This window comes from Rhinopithecus roxellana, chromosome 5 (genome assembly GCF_007565055.1).
Source record: "Rhinopithecus roxellana isolate Shanxi Qingling chromosome 5, ASM756505v1, whole genome shotgun sequence".
NCBI lineage: Eukaryota > Metazoa > Chordata > Mammalia > Primates > Cercopithecidae > Rhinopithecus > Rhinopithecus roxellana.
In genome coordinates, this window is record NC_044553.1 from 16,964,009 (window position 1) to 16,970,899 (window position 6,891).

Consider the following 6,891-nt stretch of genomic DNA (forward strand, 5'->3'; position numbering starts at 1 on the left):
TTCAAATTCTGTACATGGACATATATACATATGCATACATGTGTCAATAGATAATTTGAAAAACAATTTTATATCCATATTTCATTCTAGAAAATAAAAAGGCTAGTTGTTAGTGTGTATCTATATTTTAAGACTAAACTTATAGTTCCCTAAAATTATAAACATGCTTAAGTCTATGAGGAGAATATTATTCAAAAAAGTCAATTCTGCATGTCAAGTCCATAATAAGGTTAAAAACTAAATTTTCATTTAATTAATTTCTAATAAACTTGCAAAATTACACTGATGTTTCCCAAGGGAATGCTTATTTTTCACAAATAAGTATTGCATATACTTGCTATTTTCTTGGTCTGAAGTGGATTTCCTCAAGGCTTGCTCCTCATTTTTCTTTAGTCTTTCTGAAATGTAACCTGCCTAGTGAGGCTTTTACTGATCACCTGGTTGTAGTCCATATTCCTTCGTTCTGCTTTATTTGCTTGATGGCACTATTCAATAAATATTTTCCTTTGACAAAGGTGGTTATCTTCATTACCAAACTATCTTTTTTTCTCTTTTTGCTGTCTCTCCACTTCTCCCCTCTTAATTCATAAATATGTATATCATGTCAGATGTCACTAACTACATATTTTGCTTATTTATTTTTAATTGCCTATGCCAACACCACCCACCCCCACACCTTTAGGATGTAAGTTACATGAGGATGGGACAGTTTTTATTTTTTTCTCCCATTGCTTTGTCCCCAGAGTCTATAAAAGTGAGTGGTACAGAAAAGACAATCTGTAATTATTTGTTGAACGAATTAATTACATCAGAGATGCAATTCAATAGGCTTTGGAAAACTCTTCTGTTATTGTGATATTAGCTCAAATACAGTAAGAAGGGGCTGTAAAATCATCAGCAAAGGTAAGTAGTTCAAATATAAATTTAATTAGAAAATCTACTATGCTATCTGAAATTGCATTTAGTCCTGTCTTTGAAGTGCAGGTAGCTAATCATTTTAAATCATATTAAACTTAACTTCTGTAAAAGAGGAATCATATTGGAAAGGGTAAAGAGTACAACTGTGATGCTAAAAGAATCACTTTTGATTAAAAAGGATGTATGCTTCTGAGATTCTAGGAAGATACATCTGTCATTGCTAAATTATTGAACTCATTATTGTATACTTTACATTTTTTTGATACAGATAAGCAAATGCAGTATCTTGCTCACACTAGTTTGTTACAAATTAATTTCAATCTATTCTTATTGCCGCAGATACCTCAAATATATGGCCTCATGCCATTCCTTTATTGATGTCATTTATCAAAGCAACTGGGCTGATTTCCATATCTTTACACCTGGCCAACTTGCCTGTCCCTTCAAGATTTTGTAAATGGTGCTAGACTCCTCATTTTCAACTATTAATAATCTGAATGTGTAAGTACAGTGTGTATGATTTTCAAAGTTCTATTAAGGCATTGCACATTTCTACCAAAACATTTTAGAATACAATGGCAAATCTCTCGACTTCTCTCTTTCTATATAGGTTTATCTGTTAGATAAATCTCTCTCTCTCTCTGTATCTATCTATCTATCTTGGCAAAGCATAAAGGCAAAAGTAAATAATAATTCAGATAATTATCTAAGTGAGCTCAGGGAAAATATTAATTCTTAACAATCATGTGAATACTCATTGTCTCATAGCCTCACCTTTTTATTTTTATATTGATTAGAATCCAAACATCTATTTGATTTGCAAAATGGTAAAAAGCTTATTCTTAATCCATCTCAATTATCTTTTTTTCCCTCTAGATAACTTCAGCTGCCCCAATTCAGTTAATGGATGGAGTAATAAGTCAGTGGTTACTGAATTCATTTTGTTGGGACTGTCTAGCTCTTGGTGACTCCAAGTCTTGCTTTTCTTTATCTTCTCTGTGTTTTATGGAGCTGCTGTGTTGGGAAACATCCTTATCATCATCACAGTAATTATAGACTCTCATTTGCATTCCCCAATGTACTTTCTTCTTAGCAATCTCTCTTTCATTGATGTGTGTGTCAGGCTACGTTTGCCACTCCCAAGATGATTGCAGACTTCCTCAATGAACACAAGACCATCACTTTCCAGGGATGCATGTCACAGATCTTTTTCTTGCATGTTTTTTGGGGTAGTGAGATGGTGCTTCTTGTTGCCATGGCCTATGATAGATACATTGCTATATGCAAACCTCTGCACTACATGACCATCATGAACCGGAGGGTGTGCACTGTTCTGGTGGGGGTTTCCTTGGCCATTGGCATCTCACACTCAGCCAGCCACCTGGCATTCACAGTCAATCTGCCTTTCTGTGAACCCAACAGGGTAGACAATTTTTTCTGTGACCTCCCCCTAGTAATCAAGCTTGCCTGCTTAGACACCTATGTTTTTGAGATCCTGGTGCTCACCAACAGTGGTCTGCTCTCATTTATGTGTTTCCTCCTTTTGCTCACTTCTTACACTATCATCCTTGCTACTGTGCATCGCCAAGCCTCTGATGGGACGTCCAAGGCCCTTTCCACTGTCTGCCCACATTACTGTTGTGCTTCTGTTCTTTGGCCCATTAATATTCATCTATATTTGGCCCTTTGAAAGTTTCCCAGTTGACAAATTTATCTCTGTGTTTTTTACTGTCTTCCCTCCTCTCCTTAACCCCATGATTTATACTCTGAGGAATAAAGACATAAAGGAAGCCATGAGGACGCTAAGGAGACGACATGTGGGTTCCAAGCAGGGTTTTTAGACAATTACAAAGAAGTAATACAAATTCCTACTTTTGGGCTTTGAAATTAACATATGTGATTATTGCTATTGTTTTTATATCACAAATAGTTTTTTAGTAGACTGAATTAGAGGGCCTGAATATGGTGATCGGGAGTTGGCAAACACAGTGCAGAATCTTATGATGCCAGTTCCTATATTCTGCGTCTCACATCATCCTCCCTAAAGCTGCAACTACATGCATTAAAACTCATAAGCAGTTTTTCCCCTTATATAGGCACCATTAAAAAATATCTCTTTGAGAGGCAGAGGTAAGAGGATCACTTAAACCCAGGAGGTCGAGGCTGCAGTGAGCCAAGATCACGCCACTGTACTCCACCCTGGGCAACAGAGTGAGAATCTGTAAAAAAAAAAACTCTTGCAGCATTTAAAAATCAGCTCTATATTAAAGATTAGCTAGTTCATGTGATTCACTCTGGGTAACATAGAGAATAATTTAGCATTATTTGAGTTAAAACAGAATTTGCTTTGACATAAAAGGCGATATGAAGACTCTAAAAAGCGCTGCTTTACCTCATCAATTACAGTTCATAATTATTCTGGCTAACAACTTAATGTTATAAAGGTAAAATTTTATATTCTCAAATAAGGCATTAATGCTTATCAAATCTGTCTTTTGTCATACTTAGTATTTGTGCTAGAATTTAAACATATAAAATACTACAGTATCAATTATAGGATAATAAATATAACCAAGTCCATAGTTAAAATTACAAGACTACTCTTACACTCTCTGGAAGAAATATCATAGCACTTACAAACTCTCATTACACCACTAATAATAAACCTGTCATCAACTGACAATGACTACAAGGTATCTGAATAGCCAGTGATTTTGTTTATTTAATTTCATTTGGGAGTGTAATTTTCAAAGCAGTTGCAGAAAATATATACACTGGTAATTAGAAAATATATCACATGCTTCTCTTTTTCTCAAACTTTAATTGAAACTTCAGAAATAGCTCATCAAACATTAGAAAGAATAAGAGAAAGAAGGTCATCACATGATTGATTCAGTCTTTTATCAGCCACAGCATCTGGCACTGTCATCACTGCATCATAAAATTCGAGCTTGAAGAGTTTATTCTGTTTATGATAGCTTCCAATTCAAACTTATAATTTTTGAACTAAAGATATGATTATGTGTTTTGTTTTTATTACTTAAAATAGATCGTGAGTCCCTAGGGCAAATATTGTCCTATCTTTCACCATAGTTGTTAGTGTATCAAAAGTTTAACATGCAAGCACATGCAGCAAGTGCCATAAAAAGGATACACTTCACAGAGCAATTGATATTCAGGTGATTTCTACCCTTGTTTTTCACAAATGTGGCATTTTGAATGATGGGGTTGGAAGCCAGTGAAAAACTAGATTGTCCATCTCTAAGTCTTAGCTTATGTGGGTCATTGCACCCTGTAACAATCTGATCTTGTTTTCGCATTTACTTTTCCATGTGTGGAATTACTTCATTGGGTGCTACTTTACTAAACTGACATTGATTAAAGGTTTCTATCAATAGAATTATAATGGGCAATGACAGTTATCTAAGTAAAGAGGTAAAAGTCATAGGCCCTTGTTCCATAAAAGCTTTTAAGCTTATCAGGATAGCAATAAAATGTTTATTAACAGATAATAAGGGCAAGTAGAATACATAATAAAACACACGTTGAATTTGTAGGTTAATGCAAAAGTAATTGCAGTTTTCACAACTAAAAGTAATTGCAAAAACCACAATTATGTTTGCACCAACCTAATAATAATCTCATTGTGTTAATGCTCAGTTTTGTCCAAAGCAACTCAATGCATTTTAGCAATTCTTAAAACTTACCTCAGAATATGTGTACACATAAAAGAGATGAAGAAAGGCCTTTGGCCTTGTAGAAATAATTGCATATTAAAGAAGCAGAAAATCACAGAAATGTATAATGAAAAAGGGCTTAATCTTTATAAAGGTTGTAGAATTACATGGCTAGGAGAGGACATTTAGCTGGCAAACCACCAGCAAATCAGATAAGTGACATTAACTTAATGAATTGTGCCAGTTTAAGTTTTGACCCCATACTCATAGACCTAGAAACCCCAAATTGTTAATTGCAAGAAATTTGAAGAAATTTGTCAAATTACAATAAAAAATATAATTGTGAAGTTAATTAACCACAGCATCATGATTAGAACAGAAGTCAAATTACTTGGGAGTGGTTTGATAAATCTGTGTTAAAGTGAAAAGTTTTGGTTATTTGCTTGGCATGTGTGAGGTTACCAGACTCTGAAAGCCTGATAGAAAAAGATCTACCTGAACAATGTTGAGATAGTCACTGCTATCCATTATCTTAATTACTCCCTCTGTTATTTATTCACATAATTGGTGCTGAATATAGTCTTTCTTTACATGTGTTAATATCTCTTAACAGGTTAAAATCAAGACACAGCCAAGACTCACGCCAAGAGAACATTGGCATATGTTTGTTTGCTTACCCATTATATATGTTTTTAGAACTTAACCCTCTCTCTCGGACTTATTTTATTACTTATAAAGTTTTGCGAGTCAAACATTATGAGTAGAATATTTTTAAAGATATATAAATAGAAAACAAAAGTAGCCAAAAAATCAATCTAATAGATAATAAAAATGAACCCCTATTAGATTAATAAAGAGTAAAACAAAAGGATATTACTAAATAAGACTAAAAATTTGAAAACATGGGAGTTCTATTTGGTCAAATATTACTGAACAACTTTTATAAAGCAATTTGCTGTATTTATCAAATTATGTCCATATTCATGAGCTGATAATTGTATTTCTAGGAGTCTGTCTTGAATACTTTCTTTCCTGATTTTGTAACATAAAACTAAATGCATATATATTTATAATGCATATATATATGTATTTTGGACATGATGAACTCTGGAAATATAAATGGGTAAAGCGAGTCATAAGGAGAAAAGAAACTGCTGATTTTCTCACTGCAAGGGTATCATCTGAACACCTATCTATCCACAAAAATTGAAAATTAAAATTAAAAAATTAATAAAGTATCATCTCTAACAGACTGACATTGTTTCCTCTTTCTGAGAGAACGTTGCTCCACTCACATAATGAGCTAGAATAATTCTGACTTCAAAATTTGAAAAGGGTCATCTAAGAAGAAATAATTATAGGCCAATCTCACTCAAAAACAAAAATACAAAATTCCTTTAAAAACAGAGCAGTACAAATTCAGGAAAATATAATAATAAAATATTATCCATTTGAGATTACACAGCAATGCAATGTTGATGATGAACTGAATGAACATTTGATTATAATTTAATATAATTCACTGTATTAACAGAATAAAAAAACTATATATAGTATTTATATAGTTTTATGTATGTATATATGTATATATAGTATGTAGATATAGTATGTGTATAGTATGTATATGTATATAGTATGTATATATACATACTATATATAGTTGCTTCAATAGGTGGAAAAAACTTTAAAAATAGTTAATTATTGTTGTAAAGAAAACTTTCATAAATAAGGAATATAAAAAGTGTATATGACTGCAAAGTTTAAATCAGCCATAAACCCACAATGCTATCTAGGAATGACACTGTTATTTGCTCAACTTATTTGAAATACCAATTCAGAAGGCAAAAATAATTTTAACAAAAAAGCCAAAAATGTAAACATAAAGTAGAAGGAGGTGAAGTTCACAGCACATGAGGTGAGGAGGTGAGGTTCTCAGCACATCTAATTCGAAAGGACTTTAGAGGTCAACTAGTTGAGGGGTTGTCAAATTTATCTGATCATGAAAATCCCTGGAGACTTTTTTTTTCTTTTCAATTTTTATTTTAGATACAGGGGATATATGTGTAGATTTGTTACAGGGGAATCTTGTGTGATGCTCACACATGTGATGAGATCCATACTCCAAAACTCAAATACTGAGTATGGATCTCACAGGTAGTAAGCATAGTACCTGATAGGTGGTTTTTAAACCAAGCTCCCTTTTCACCCTCTAGTAGTCCACAGTGTCTATTGTTACCATATTTATATTTATATGAGCTCAGTGTTTAACTCCTACTTACAAGTAAGAATACGCAAT

At 33.1% G+C, this 6,891-nt stretch overlaps 1 pseudogene; it reads left to right on the plus strand.

The window, feature by feature from the left end:
• Positions 1 to 1,742: 1,742 nt before the first annotated feature.
• Positions 1,743 to 2,759, plus strand: LOC104673137 (annotated as a pseudogene).
• The last annotated feature ends 4,132 nt before the right edge of the window (positions 2,760 to 6,891 follow it).